General features: G+C 46.3%; 1 protein-coding gene across 1 annotated transcript in view; it reads left to right on the forward strand.

Moving 5' to 3' along the window:
* The window catches only part of FBXW7 (F-box and WD repeat domain containing 7), a 260641-nt gene that overhangs the window by 6973 nt on the left and 237901 nt on the right, over positions 1–15767 (forward strand). The window contains exon 2 of the mRNA XM_088448231.1: positions 1308–1754. The gene's annotated coding sequence lies outside the window, so the exon portion shown is untranslated. The remainder of the gene's footprint in view (positions 1–1307; positions 1755–15767) is intronic.

The following is a 15767-nucleotide window of genomic DNA, read 5'->3' on the forward strand; positions in this document are numbered from 1 at the left end:
GTGCGGTCCGGGAGAAGAGGCACTTTAGCGAGCGCCAAAGGTGCGTACGCTCAGGGGAAGGAGGGTGTGACATGAAGCCACGCCCCCTCCTGGAGTGGCCATTCCCCCTTGTTCGTCACTTGATGGGGCAAGCCCAGCACTTGGGGACCAAGCCCTCACCTCACTGTAAATAGATGCCATGCGCATGACCTATATTGACTGGCTGTGGATACTAAACCGCAACTTTTCCCACCCGCAGAACACTGCGGACCGCGGGTGGGGACGGCTGAGGGCAGGCTGTTTCAACGGTTTGCCGCCATAAAGGCAGGGCGCATTTTGTCATTTTAAAATCTGGCAGGGCACAACACCCTGCACAAACAGCCTAGCGGGAATAGGTATGATGTACGTACACACGCACTATGTTTTGGTAGATGTACTAAGCCTTTGAGAGAGAGAGAGTACCAACCAATCAGCTCCTAACTGTAATTTTTCAAACACAGCCTGTAAAGTGACAGGAGCTGATTTGTTGGTGCTTGATCTCTCTCTCCAAGGCTTAGTACATTTCCCCCTAAGTGAGCCAAACTCCTATGTTATTCAATTTGTCAAATTCTTCATTTGAAAGCCAATTTTTAAATATCTTAAGTGGCTGTTGCTGCCTATATTGATTGATTTGCATGACAAGAGTGACCTTGTCCTGGATGTGCATTGGACAGTAGCAATTGAAGGGTGTGGTGTTGTAGAATAGTAAATATAAGAATATAGTCATTATTAAACACACTCGTATAAGCAGAGAACTCTTTGTAATACGTTTCTGTTCATACCTTGCTATTTGCTGTATCTCTTCCATGCTTGTCTTCCCTGTGTAATGTTTGGTTAATATCATCTGGTTTGTAACTGCTATTAGAGCAAGTAAAGTCACTGTTTTACAGTAATATATATTTACCACCATGTATTGCATAGTGGAAAAACATGCATGATTCGGAGTGTTTATACTTAACTAAGCTCTAACAAAGCAGAGGAACTCCTAACTAGGCAGTCTAGCTTTGCAAAAATGCATAATGTGGATTGATTGACACATCCACAGGGGCCTGAGCAGTAATGTCACAACTATTCAGTTTCAGCTTTTGACCTTAATCCTAGTCCATGATCAGTACATGTCCTAGAGATGGGAAGAGTTGTAACTGTCTATAGTGTGGTGGTCAGAGCTGCTATGAAATGTCTAACACTGACCTACATATTTTATTTTCATTGTTTTTGTCTGACAATGTAAATGTTGGGATATTGTGGTTGTATCATATTAAACATTGTGTTCTTTCCCCTCTCCACAGATACCACCTGCCACATCATTATGCTTTATTGAACAGACCTTCTATGTACTTTTAAAAAAACTGACTTTAAGCCTTGCTTCTTACGGTGTAATAGGCCCAAGGAATATGTCTCTGGTTAGAAGTAAATTGTGGGTGAGGATGGGGCCTGAGTAATACAATCTAATATTCTGGCCTCAATAAAGCAGACTTGGAGCCGGGGAGCTGGTCGTCTTCTTAGTGCATATATGCGTTTTCTTCAAGCCAAGTCATAAACTGGCTACCAACACTTAAAGGAAGGAAAGAAAATCTGTTGAATATCACACTTTTCAAAATATTGGCCTCAATTACCCTTACTATGGATTTGTTACTTCAATCCTGATGACTGCATACATGGAAGTTGCTTAGCTGCAAAAGGGAGATCTGACGGTCAATATCAATTTCTCTCCACTGTGCTGTCTGCTAATACAGGTGAGTTTTATAACTAGATAAATTCTCTTATTGATAACTGTTTTTGGCTGGGTACACACCTGAACGTTCAAGGCGATTTGCCTTCACATTAGACATCTTATGATTGCTGGTACACACGATGGAATATGTTGTGCTTTCAGTATCCTTGATCATTTTATAGATCGGTTGTGTTTTTTCGACATTGAACTTTGGAAGTACATTTTGTATGAATTTGTAGCATTTTCTTCAACCAGAAATCTTCAATTACATCCTTTTGAATTGACAGATTCTTCTGTTTGGAGACGTTCTGTTAGCATATGACCAGCTGACCAACTTGGACAACATATTAGAGCTTTTTAATGCGTAGCCAGACAGTGTTAAAATAAAATTTTTCTAGTCTTCCAAAATGCGTGTATGTTTAGCCTTTTTTTTTTTTTTGGACAATGGAAGACCCATATATTGTCAGCAGCAAATGTGCCTGGCGTGATAACGTGGTTACTTTGAAGCATTCAGTTTTCATTCCTTTTTTAAGGTCATTGTATGTAAATATACATCCTGGTGCAGTAGTGCAGGGCTCCCCTACATTTTTTTATCAAAAAGTATTTATACTTACTGGGTGCTCCTAAGGCTTCCTGGACTGAAGCTAACCTCACCTTACTGTAAAATGCACTATACAAATAAACAAGTAAGCCAAACCTAGCTCCACAATTTCAGTATACAGAAAATCCTTCTATCACAATGTAGATCTTGCGCTCTCGCTCTTGCGCGCTCTCTCACGCGCTCTCTCTCTCGCAAGCTCTTTTTCTCTCCCTCTTTCTCCTCTCCCCTCTCTGCCCCCACCCCCAAGTCTTAGTACATAGACCCCGTAGTTTCACTTCCAGAGTGACCATCTTCTGTATGTCCTTAAATCATGAAAACATAACAGGTACGAGAAGAATGTATTTCATATAAAACACTTTGACACCTGGTGCACAAATTATATGGAATGTGTCTTTTAAGCACCTTTTACTGTGTGAAGTAACAAAAGGTAATTTGAGGGGATGTCCGCCCCCTTTTAGTAATGCAATCACACAAAGGATATGGAAAATGGGCATATCAAGCTGTGTATTCCAATTCTCTTGATTTTTATTTTCGTGGTGGTAATGGCATCCCGTCTGGCACTTAAGTTGGAAAATGCCTGTTACAGCGTCTAAACACCCTGCTTTAGTCGCGCTAACCGGCATTCTCCAACTTGAGTGCTTCTAGTCGTACTTATCAGCGCTCTGTTAACCGGAAACACTCAAGTTGGTTAATTGAATAGCTCCAGGACCTCCTTCCAGGGGCTATAAAACATCGCAATCAATTGAATTCCCCCAGTGTCTAAAAGCATGTTGTTCATCTTATTGTAAGTATGTTGTTCTGTTTCATCCTTGGAAGTGAAATCAGGTTATAAAATAAATTTTTGATTCTAATATTGTAGTTTGCCACTTGTCAGCATCAGGTAATGAAGTAGGCATGGGGAAATACATTTGATTTTATTTGATAATAACAAATCCCGTACAGTATGTAACAAGTTTTGTAATGGTATGGGAGTTATATATTGGGACTGAACAAATTCCAGGAGCTAAGTAGCCATTGGGGAAGGAAAACTATTGCTAATGAATTACATTTTTTGAACCATGGCTATAGGTGGTGATGAATCCTGTACATATTTTTTTCTACAATTCTCTGGTAGCTTGATTGTCTGAACCACACTTCTGAAACGTATTAGTAACCCTTTCACGTGTTTTAGGCTTAGTGGTCATTTAAGCTCGACTATTTATCTGTGTCTTTCGTGCCTGCAACTGTAATATTAATTGCATATATATTTTAGTAAACTGAATCCGGAAAGATGTTATGGTAAAAAAACTTTGATGACCAATTTCTTTTTTCTAATATTATCTTTGCAAGTTGCACAAAAGTTGGAATAAGAACTGATCTAAAATAACTTAGAGTGGAATACAGTTGGGCCGGCTGGATGCGATTTGCCATTCCGGAGCAGAAAATCACTTCTATCTAAATTGCCAGTTTTGTCTTGTACCCCATAGAGGTGCGCAGGAAATCTTAGGATGCTAGCATTAACAAAACTGTCTGATATGGGCACAGTGGGGCATTGTTCAGTGACACATAGCCAGCAATTGAGTTTTCCCCACAGCAAATAGTCACAATTTAACATTAATATACATGCAATGCTGTGGATTATGTGGAGGAACAATATGTTCTAGCATAGTGTTTATACTAGACTAAGGGCACTATTACTGTCAGTAGGCTGTCATGTCAGATTGGCGGAGCTTCTCAAAGTCATTGTCAGCTTCCATATGTGCTTTGCAGAAACGTGCAGTGTTTGCATATTGACTCAGAGGGCAGGACATGGTGTCGCAAAGACCCAGTCACATCTCTTGTAACTTGTATCCTGTCAATTAGGACACCGTCCTAAAGATGTGGGGAGAATTGTAGCTTTCTGCAGTGCAGTGGTGTGAGAGGTCCTTTTTTTCTATTGAACACAGCTGTCATGGAACAATGATGGACAGTTGTTGTGTTAAAGCTCTGTGTGGTGCTGTGGACATGTTGTGGCACCTTACAGAAAGCAGATAATAGTAATTAGCACTGAACATTGTATGATACTGACATGCTACATAGCTTCAATTCCAAGTTGGTATTTAGAGGTTCTTTCATATGAAACATTTTGTTTTTCACCCTCACCACAGAGACCTGCTGCGAGGCTGTATATGTTCACAAGTAACAAAATACGTACATCATGCTCTCTTTCATTACTCTGCAGCAGGTTGCAGAGTTAGGAGGGATCTGCCTCTCGGAGTAGTAACAGTGGCTGACAGATTCACTGTGTTGATTTGTAGATTCACTGGGTTATGGCTCAAATGACTGCAGCCTATGCATCCCATTTTATAGCAGGCAGTGCCTCAGTATTATAATTGTACCACTTTAATATATCTTCCCAGAAGGAGAAAGTACTTAATAAAATCATGTAACAGTGGTTTTTGATATTGCGGTGTACAGCCCAGAGTAAAATATGCAAATTTGTATACAACTATAACGTTGATAGTTTATTCCATTTGATTTTAACCAAGTATCATGTATAGAAGTTTGTGGTGATGATGTAAGTAGCTGCAGGTGGGTGACAAAAACAAGAAAACAAGAAATGCCAATCTGGGGTTGCAGTGAAGTTTTTGTGGCTTTCGTTTGTTCCTCCCATTAATACCTCTCCTCTGATGTGGCAGGGTGGAAACTTCATTCAGGGAAAGATTGGCGCAGCATCATTCATCCATACGGTTAGCAATGGGTCGGATAAACCTGTGGTGGCAATTTCTCTTTCGTCCACTAGGGGACACTGGAGGTGCTTACGCTGGGGTATAGAGGCGTGGATAACTGGAGCTGGCACTTTAAATAATTTATACATGTGAAGCTCCTCCCCCGCTATGCCCCATCAGCCCTCAGTTTTAGAAAATTTGCCTCTAGGAGCTGTTCACATTATACTGTGCTCCAGCAAATACATATTTATTTTATTTTTTTTAAAGCATCTTTTACATTCCTATAGGTACCCTTCGCCACCTATCTAAAAGGTGGGGTCTGGGTACCTGGCGCCCTGGTGTTTTAGCAAACACCAGGAAGGAGTGCACCTGACAGCTCCTTACAGCCACAGCAAGTCTTCACACAGAAGAAGAGAAGACTGGCTGCACTGCAGAGAGAGAGAGACTACAGGGGACACGCAGTGAGTAACATGCTGCGCATCCCCCGGCTCCTACCCACGTGGCTCCTGTCACGCTGTGTCAGGGAAGCTGTGTGTAATCACTACACGCGGCTCCCTGCTTCTCCCCTCTCCCCGCTGACCAGCGCTAGCACACGCTGCGCTGTGTAGTTTATCATAGCGCTGTTGAAACAGCGTTACAACCAGCTCCCTGCTTCTCTCCTCTCCCCGCTGATACACGCGGAGGGGGAGGTAATGGCCTCATAGCAGCCATAATCTGAGCCCTTAGGGCATGAAGAAGGGGACGGAGCCTAATCAGTGCGGGCTCTCTCCTGCGCTCTATACGTGGCAAGTGGCTGTAGTAACAGCGTGGCTGCCGTTTTTTAACTGTTAAATGCCTGCATCTCTCCCTTATACAGGAAGAGTGTTGCAGACATACAGAAGGCTGGATTCTCTTGCTCCCCATTCCCGGCTACAGAACAAGTGATAAGCACAGAAGACTCTGGGGGTCATTCAGACCCGCTCGCAAGCGCAGGACGCTTGCAAGCGGGTCGATGTTGCCCCACTGCGCATGCGCACGATGGAGGGAGCTCCTTCGTGCGCTTGCGCGAGACCCGGATAGCAACGGGCTCTCCGTCGCTCCGGGTTTCACACCAAAGGGGGCGTGCTGTCGATGTTGATTGACATCATGCCCCCTTTGGTGGGCGTGCCGGGGGCGTGGCTGCCAGACGGAGGCGTTCCCATGGGAACGCCTACCGTCTGAAGCCGGCCCCACTGACATCACTAGTGATGTCAGTGGGAGTGATTTTGGCTCTGAAAGAGCCGAAATCACTCCAGGGCTTGCGGCAGCGAGACGCTACCGCAGGGTCTCCGTCGCAAGCCCGATGGTCGCGATGGTCTTGATCATCGCGACCATCATCATGGACGCTCGCTATAGCTGTGGGTGGTAACCCACAGCTATGCGAGCGTCCATGAGGCCGCTCCAAGTTGAGGGAGGAGGGCCCTGATTCAGAGCGAGCGCTCTGGTCAGAGCGTTCGGCTCTGAATCAGGCCCTCTGGTACAGAGGCTGTGCATAATACACTGGGGTTGTAAGTGCAGGGAATCCAATCTGTGGGAAGTGAGTGGGGTGTTTCTCCTCCTCTGTGTCCCAAGCCAGCCTTCTGTTTTATTCATTACTTCTGTTTGTACTCTGTCCCTCTGTGTGTGGTGACTGTGTGTATCCATGTCAAACAGAATGAAGGCTTCTCAAAAGATGTTTGTCTGTTCTAGGTGTAACGGCAAACTAACCAAGCCGCATGCCGCTGGGTCCACATTATGTGGTGCTTGTATAGCAATTGAACCACCTATGGCTAATCCTGCTTCGCTTGCACCAACATGGGCTGCTGACATGGTAGGAGTAATGACGGCTTTAAGTCAGAGTTAGCTGAGGCACGTAAGTCTCAGCCTTCATGGGTTGCTGGGCTAACCAAGTCTCTTGACACCCTGGTACAGGTAATGGGTACAGCTGTGTCTGCACCCTCCACTTCCTTACAGGGACCAACACAAAAGCGTCCTTTATCGACTGTTCTCCAGTCAGAAGAATCTGACGAGGAATTCCTCGCTACGGAGGATACTGAGGAAGGGGAATTGGAGGAAGCATTACAGGACGATACTCAGGAGTTAGAGTCCACCTCTCCCAGGGTGGAATCTCTAATTTTGGCGTTCAGAAAAATCCTTCACACTCCTGGGATGTAGGAATTACATCCTCAGGTAAGTTAATTATTTAATGAACAACCAAAGAGTTCGGCGGTTTTTCCGTTCTCATTACATCTTCAACAACAGCTCTCACTTGCCTGGAAACATCCGGATAAACGGTTCCAAATACCGCGCCGGTTTCCATCTAGCTACCCTTTTCCATCAACCATGATGGAGAAGTGGGAAACGCCTCCTCCAGTAGATGCGTCCGTCTCCCGTCTCTCTAAGAAGACGGCACTCCCTGTACCGGGAGCTACAGTACTAAAAGATCCTTCGGATCGTAAATTGGAGACAACGCTAAAATCTATTTATACTGCAGCGGGTGCTCAACTTAGGCCCACTCTTGTTACTGCTTGGGTTAACAAGGCTGGGCTGACCAGTTGATTACAGGTTTGGACTTGGGTACTTCCAGAGCAGAGTTACGCCTTCTAGCAGAACACATCCGTGAGTCTACAGTTTACCTGGGAGAAGCGTCAAAAGATATCAGTCAAATTAGTGCTCGCATATCTGCTTCTGCTATTTCGGGCCGCAGAGCCCTCTGGTTGCGCGCCTGGCATGCGGACGCTGAATCCAAGCGTGCGGTGGAGGGTTTGCCATTCAATGGTGACATGCTGTTTGGCCCGGAGTTAGACAAATGGATATTCCAGGCCACGGGGGGTAAATCTTCCTTCCTCCCGTCAACTGCACCAGCTCCCAGAAGATCTTACACTGTACCTTCCTTTCATTCCTTTCGTGCGCCACATTCCTTTCGTGGTAGAGCCAGAGGTGCTCCCTCCCAAGCAAGAGGAGGTAGAGGTCGCCCTCACACGGTTGCACGTATACAGGAACCTAAACCATCTGAGAAACAGGTGGCATGACGGTCTTCCGGCCCACCTGGGACCTCCTACAGTGGGAGCCCGCCTGCAAGGATTTCAACAAATTTGGAACAATACCTCTCCAGAACCGTGGATCCACAAACTAATTTAAATGGGGTACCGAATAGATTTCGAGATCTCCACATCGGTTCTTCACTACAAGTTTGCCAATTCCCGCAGACAAGGCCAGGGTTCTTCAGGAGGCTAGACAGTCTCTAGTAGTATCATCTGTGATAGTTCCGGTTCCAGAACATCAACGGGGTATGGGGTTTTACTCAAACCTGTTTGTAGTACCCAAACCGTTTGGATCGGTCAGGCCCATCTTGAACCTCAAGTCATTGAACCTGTATCTGAAGATGTATCTGTTCAAAATGGAGTCTTTGCAGTCTGTTATTGCGAGCTTGGAACCAGGAGAGTTCCTATTATCCCTGGATATCAAGGATGCCTATCTCCCATGCTCTCATCTGGGAACCACACCAAGCCTTTCTGCGTTTCTCCATACTGAAGGATCATTATCAGTTTCCCGCATCTTCACCAAACTCATGTCAGTCATGATTGCTCTCCTTCGGTCATCGGGAGTGAACATAATCCCTTACTTGGATGACCTGTTACTCAAGGCGCAATCGGTATCCCTTCTAACAAGTCATGCCTTACTGAAATATCAGACTCTAATACAACACTGTTGGTTTATCAACTTCAAGAAATCAAATCTCAATCCATCCCAGAAGCTGCTGTTTCTGGGCTTGATCTTTGAGACGGCATCACAGAAGATCTTTCTTCCAATAGACAAAGCCCGGGATATCCGTTTGTTAGTTCAGCTGGTCCTCAGACCAAGGAAGGTGTCCTTGCTTCTTTATCTGCTTCTCCTGGGGAAGATGGTAGCTGCCTTCGAAGCACTACAGTTCGGCCAGTTCTACTCCAGGGTGTTTCAGCTGGACCTACTAACACAGGGATCAGGGTCTCATCTGCTTCTACATCGACAGATCCGTCTGAGCCCAGCTACCAGAGTGGCCCTTCTCTGGTGGACACAATCCAACAATCTTTTAGCGCGCCGGAGATATGGAGTGTGGGACTGGATCATTGTAACTACGGATGCCAGCCTTCGAGGATGGTGAGCAGTAGTCCTCGACTATCACTTTCAGGGTCGATGGTCCCCTCTAGAACAAAGGTGGCCCATAAATGTGTTGGAACTCAGAGCGATTTACAATGCTCTGATAGAAGCAACAGACTTTCTGATGACTTGTCCGGTAAGAGTGCAGTGCGACAACGCGACGGCTGTCGCGTACATCAACCGCCAAGGAGGGACTCGGAGTTGCATGGCCATGCGAGAAGTAACTCAGATCCTCCGGTGGGCCGAGAGCCAGTCGGTAATCCTGTCGGCGGTATTCATCCTGTGTGTGGACAACTGGGAGGCAGATTACCTAAGCCGCCAGGATATCCATCCCGGGGAATGGAAGCTTCATTCAGAGATGTTCAACGCGCTAATACGTCAATGGGGGTGTCCTCAGGTGGACCTCATGGCGTCACGATGGAATCGTCAGCTCCCGTTATACGTGTCAAGAACTTGAGATCCGCAGGCAGAGGCAGTAGATGCTCTGACATTTCCGTGGATCTACCACTTCGTTTACCTCTTTCCTCCGATTCCACTCCTTCCTCGACTGCTAAAAAGGATAAAACACGAGTCAGCCTCTGTCATTCTCGTGGCTCCAAACTGGCCTCGGAGAAGTTGGTTCTCGGACCTTCGGTCCCTATTGTCAGACGATCTGTGGCCCCTTCCTCTGCGTCCGGATCTGCTACAGCAGGCTCCTTTCGTTCACCCCAACCTAGCGCAACTCCATTTAACGGGGTGGCTCTTGAAACCGATATCCTAAGACGCAGAGGAATCCCAGACTCTGTTATTCCCACCATGCTACGCGCCAGGAAACCAGTTTCGGCTGCGCATTATCATCGCATCTGGCGTTCTTATATCTCGTGGTGTTCCAGTCGGGATCTTCCCTCTAGGAGGGGTATTCAATATGAAACGTTAACTTCACTGTCGATGTTAACGTTTCATATCGGAGTTTTTTCCTGCGTTAAAGTCTGGTGCGCGCTCCCGCTTATCCCCGTATTCAATATAAAATTAACGAAAATGGGAAACTCCGAAGTTGGATTTGCGTAAAGTTACGAATTTTTCCTTAAAATAATTGTAAGACCCCCCTAAAGTTGTAAAAACATGGGGGATCACTATGGGTATCCCCGTTTTAGCCTTCAATTGAAAGTCGGGGATTTAAATAGCCGCAGCAGGTGTTTTTTTCCCGACATTGAAGAAGTGATGCAGTAGAGCACTTAGGTAATTTTTTTCGTTTTTTTAAGTGGTCCCATCAAATTTGGGGTACATGAAAATGGGTACTAGCATATTTTGGTGTCCCTAAAGTAATTTTTTAATAATTCTGCATTTGTGCACCTGCCGCTATAATTCTATTCTAGAAAACACCTGCCGCATACTTGCAGAATAGCCCTGAACCTATTTCCCTATTGTTTAACAATTTTTTCCCATTTTTTTTTTTTCTTTGCACCCCAATTTTTTTATTTTTTGGGGTGTCCCTATTTTTTTTTTTTTACCTTTTTTTGACACAGTTCTTTTTTAAATGTCATTCTCAGGGGTGCAGGCTATTTTTTTTAAGCCTGCACCCCTAAACCCCAATTCTGCACTTTTTTCGACACCTATTCAATGGTGAAAAGTTATCACCGTTTTTTATCAAAGACTTGTCAAAACTGCGATAAGTCTTTGAAATTGAATAGGGTGTAAAAGTAAAACCTGCGATAATGACATCATAATTGCGATATTAACGCAAAAACTATGTTATCGCACCCATATTGAATACCCCTGAAGGACTTTTCTCTCCATAAATCTGAGTCGCTTTTTGTCCTCTATGATTCGGTTCGGAGGGGTTGGCCAGCGTCTAAGCAGACTTTGGCACGTTGGATCCGGCTGACTATTCATCAGACTTATGTTAGTGCCGACCGCCGTCCTCCTTCGTCCATTTCGGCTCATTCCACACGTTCAGTGGGTGCGTCATGGGTAGCCGGTAGGGGAGCCTCCATGTCACAATTGTGCCATGCAGCTACTTGGTCTTCAGTTCACGCGTTTGTCAAGTTTTACAAATTTGATACATTCGCTGTTTCGGAATCCCGTTTCGGACGCCTTGTTCTGCAGGTGCCGCAGAGCGCTCCCGCCCGTGGGGAAATCTTTGGAACGTCCCCAGCGTAAGCACCTCCAGTGTGCCCTAGTGGATGAAAGAGAAAATGGGATTTTGGTACCTACCGGTAAATCCTTTTCTCTGATTCCACAGGGGACACTGGACGCCCACCACAGCACTCTCCGCCTGCCTATTCGGTTTGTTCAGTATGTTGTATGTTTTGATTGTGTGTTCTCTCCCTTTTTTACTCCGCTTGTTCTCCATCTCCTCTCGGTCTTCATTTTCTAAACTGAGGGCTGATGGGGCATAGAGGGGGAGGAGCTTCACACGTCTAAATTAATTAAAGTGCCAGCTCCTGTTATCCACGCCTCTATACCCCAGCGTAAGCACCTCCAGTGTCCCCTGTGGAGTCAGAGAAAAGGATTTACCGGTAGGTACCAAAATCCCATTTTTTTGCTGTTTGGCCACCAGGTATCAATATTGAGACATATGATCATTGACTGGGGTACCACCAAAACGGGTGCTAAAGAAGGAAGCAAGATGGATTCACTGTCTGAATACAGTAGCTCACAGGGGTTTAAACGAATATGTCCATCTAAATATGTTTTTGGAATAACAGGACACCTTCATTTTTAATGTTGATACTTGTTTACTTTTTCTATTTTTTTTTTCTCTGATTGAGATCTGTAAGTTCTTTGCCTCTAGATGCCCGCTGTATTTTATTTATTTAAAAAAAAAAATAAAAAAAATAAAAAAAATATATATATATATATATATATATATATATATATATATATATATATATATATATAAAATATATATATTTTCATCCATTGGAACATTATGGGCATCACCATCTTTCCCAAGATCCAATAGGGGTTTTTATGTTGTTTACAATACCGGTTTAGTAGAAGGACTGTGACAGATGTGTTAGGTAGAGAATATAAATATGCATTATGGTAGACACAAGTATAGTGTTATATTAGTAGGGAGAGTCCCGTAAGGCTGTGGTGGGTGATAGAAATAACTGTAACAGAACTAACTTCCTGTTTGCGTCTCATACTGGGCTGACACTTCCGGTTTGCGTTTCAAGCAGTGATCACGGACCAGAGCTGTTTAGGGGGCCAGTAGGTGAAGGAAGATGAGGTGCCTATCATGTGTGGAGACCCGCTGAAACTCTAGAACAGTGTATTACCACTATTGGTGAGTTTGTAAATAAACTTGTGGCGACCGGACTCCTTGCTAGGCAACGGGCGCGTCCGGTCTATGCATTTCCGCTGGTGATGAATGAATAACGGTACAGCTGAGTGGTATATAGCCTCTATGGTGTTGTTACTAATGGTATGCAGTCGGGAAGCCGGCGGACCTTATCCCGACAGCCGGCTTCCCGACTGCTTTATCCCGGCGAGGGATAAATGACAGGCGTCTAAATCTAGATGTCTGTCATTTTACAGACGCTCGGAGACCGGCGCCCGGCATCCCGATCGAAGTTATGCCGAGCGCTGATAGCCGCGAGGGGGGGGAGGGTTAGGTTTAGTGCTCCTGGGGGGTACTTAGGGTTAGGCACCCTCCCTGGAGGTTAGGGTTAGGCTAGGGGGAGGGAGGGTTAGGGTTAGGCCCCCCCCCCCTGGGGGACTTAGGTTTAGGCGGCGGGGAAGGCAGGGTTAGGTTTAGGCACTTACAGGGGGGATTAGGGTTAGGCACTGGGGGAAGGTTAGGGTTAGGTACCCCTAAGGGAGGGTTAGGGTTACGGGAGGAAATTAGGTTAGTGAATACTTACCTTAGGGACGATCGGGATTTTCACCCATGTCGGGCTGTCGCGATTCTTTTACTAATTAGTATAGGTACATTTCAGTGCTTTTTTTGGATTTAAATAAGGTATAATAATGGTTCTTTAGACTATTTAATGTTGCTGCTGTCTTGTCCTGTGTCTGGGTTTATATGTCCTGAAGGTGGTCACTTAGTATGTCTGAAACATCGACTTTGTTTGTATCTGCAATGTGAGTAATAAAACCAACGTCTAAGCAGATGTCCTGCTGAGTGTTCTCAAACTTCTTTTTTGGATTATGCTTAAACATGGATATCCTTAAAACCTGAACTGTTATATACCCCTTTTCCACCAAAAACCTGGCTGCCTACCCGGGACACTGACCTTGGGCTGAGCATGGGTCGGAGGCGGGTGTTACCCCTTTTACACTGGCGCCTGGACCTTGGTTATTCCCGTGTCCAGCCGATTACATCTGGCCCGGGTCTTCTGGCGTTACAATGGACGCTTGTAGATAATGTCATCTCCAAGCTCCACTGAAGCTAGCCAGTCCACTGGTTTGAGGCATGACACAGGTCATCGTGGTCGCAATCCGGGTCGGATTCCCAGGTCACTTGACCTGGGTTATTTTTCAGGGACCCTGAGCTGTGACCCGGGAAGACCTGTCAATAACCCGGGTTATTGTGGCAGTGGAAAAAAAGAGTTTGGGAAACACTATTCTTGGATTATCACATGGGTGCTTTTTTTTTTTTTTTTTACTCCACTTTAGGTGTCAATTCCACTTTCTACTTCAGGGTCCATAGGGTATCCACAGGATACCTTGGGGTATAGGTGATGACGTCAGGCACGGACACCACAGAGTTACATTTTCAGCCTCCCAGGATGCACCAGGGTCCCTCTCCTATACCCCACCACCAAGCCAAGGCAATTCAGTTTCGTGGGTGTCCGGCCAGAGGTCGGATCACATTAACAGAGCGGGCTGTAATAGCCCCAGAAGATTTCTTCAGAGTTCAGCTGTTTCTGCACAAGATGAGCCTTACAGCATGGACAGTCAGTACTGACGTCCATGCTGTCGCTCCTACACCCCGCCGGTACCAGAACGCCGGTACCGATCCGGAGATGCTGGTAGGTAGCTGGGGTCACAGCTAGCGGTGACCCTGGCTACCTGGACTGTGGCCGGATGTACGGGGGACAAGGTAAGCGGCGGGGTCCCGCGGTGGGCACCCGCCGGTAACAGTCCTTTTTGGTCCCCAGGCAAGGGGCTCCCTGGGGACTTGCTGCGCGTGGGGCCAGGTACTGATCCTGCGCCTTCCACTAGACCACCAGGGACAGCGGACCGCAGCATGTGCGGTACAGCGCGGCGTCCCAGGGGTTAATAGCAGGCCAGGGGAGAACGCCTTCCCTGTCTCACAGCCGGCGTCTCCCCCGCTACACAGTGCCATTCCACAGCGGTCTGAGCAGGCTCTGTCAGCGCTCCTCCCCCGGGCCGGCCTCCTCTCTGCTCCTCGATGGCTTTTTTCTCTCTGCATGTGCTGGTGATGGCAAACTCTGCTGGAAGCTGATACAGGTGCCATTTCGGTCCGGGTCCCCCCGCATACCTCTCCTTCAATTAAGATCAGTGTATGCAGCACTGTTTCCTACCAGGCTCTGGCCTGTGTAGTTGATCGCAGTGCTTGTAATGCAGGATGTTATCTTTGCATTGTATGTGACTTAAATGCTAGCGCTGTTTGCCTGTACTTTCATTTCTGACTGTCAGCCATTTTCCTATCCCTGTTCTTCTTCTGCTACAGCCCTTGCGGTGCGGTGTTGCAGGGTGTTTATTACCTCACAGTAAACGTGGTTTTTCTGTGTGGGAAGTCACATACACTCTGTTCACACTCCTCATGTTTTAAAGTGAACGAGGATATCCTCTTCCAGCTATAATGTGCTGATATAATGTGCAGTTAGCGGAGGGATAAGTAGGCGCTGAGGGTTTATGGAGGGCATGTTGTATTATATAACACATTTCTGTCACTGTGCCTGCACAAAAAGGGACCGCCCTCGGCTGGCTAAGATGCTTACAGCCCTTGTGGGCAACGCTCCCTGTGTTTCCCCATAGGGGTTATCGCAGCGAGTGGTGGTCTCATCACATGCGGGGGTCCCTGGACAGTTGTTGATACCCCAGTGTATCCTGTTTTTCGCCCCCCCAGGTCTCGCAGGAGCCTGTGTGGGTGAATTTATTGTCCAAATGGTATAGCACCTGATGGACGTTTTACAGGGGGAGTCACCACTTCGGCCTTCTAAACGGCCTTTCGGGTCTCAGACGGCTAAGGATCATGACGTCTGGTGACTGTGACATTATTGACTTTTTCAGACAGGAGCCCCTTAGTGCAGAGGAGGCGTAGTCTTGGGTCTAAAGTTTATATACCTGGCCATATACGGGCAGTCCGTGCGGCTTTGGTTATTACATATCTCCCGTGGCTAAATCCAAATATGCCTTCTTTAAGGATAAGGGTGTTGCCACTGTAATTCCTCTATCTGGTCAAGGTGGATCATTTAGACTTGGCGTGGAAAATCCGGGTGAGCGGTTCCAGCCTCAAAGACGGTTGATCTTTTGGTGAGGATTGCTACGTTGCCCATGCCCTCCAGGTCCTCCTTGAAGGAGGTTACAGATTGCAAGGTGCAAATATATCTAAAATCCAATTATTCCCTTGCTGGAGGGGCGTCCAGGCCGGCTATGGCCGTGTGCTGGAGGGCCAGAGCCATGGAGCACTGGGTAGGTAACTGGATCTCTGCAC

Source organism: Taudactylus pleione, unplaced genomic scaffold (genome assembly GCF_031769625.1).
Source record: "Taudactylus pleione unplaced genomic scaffold, aTauple2 ptg000021l, whole genome shotgun sequence".
NCBI lineage: Eukaryota > Metazoa > Chordata > Amphibia > Anura > Myobatrachidae > Taudactylus > Taudactylus pleione.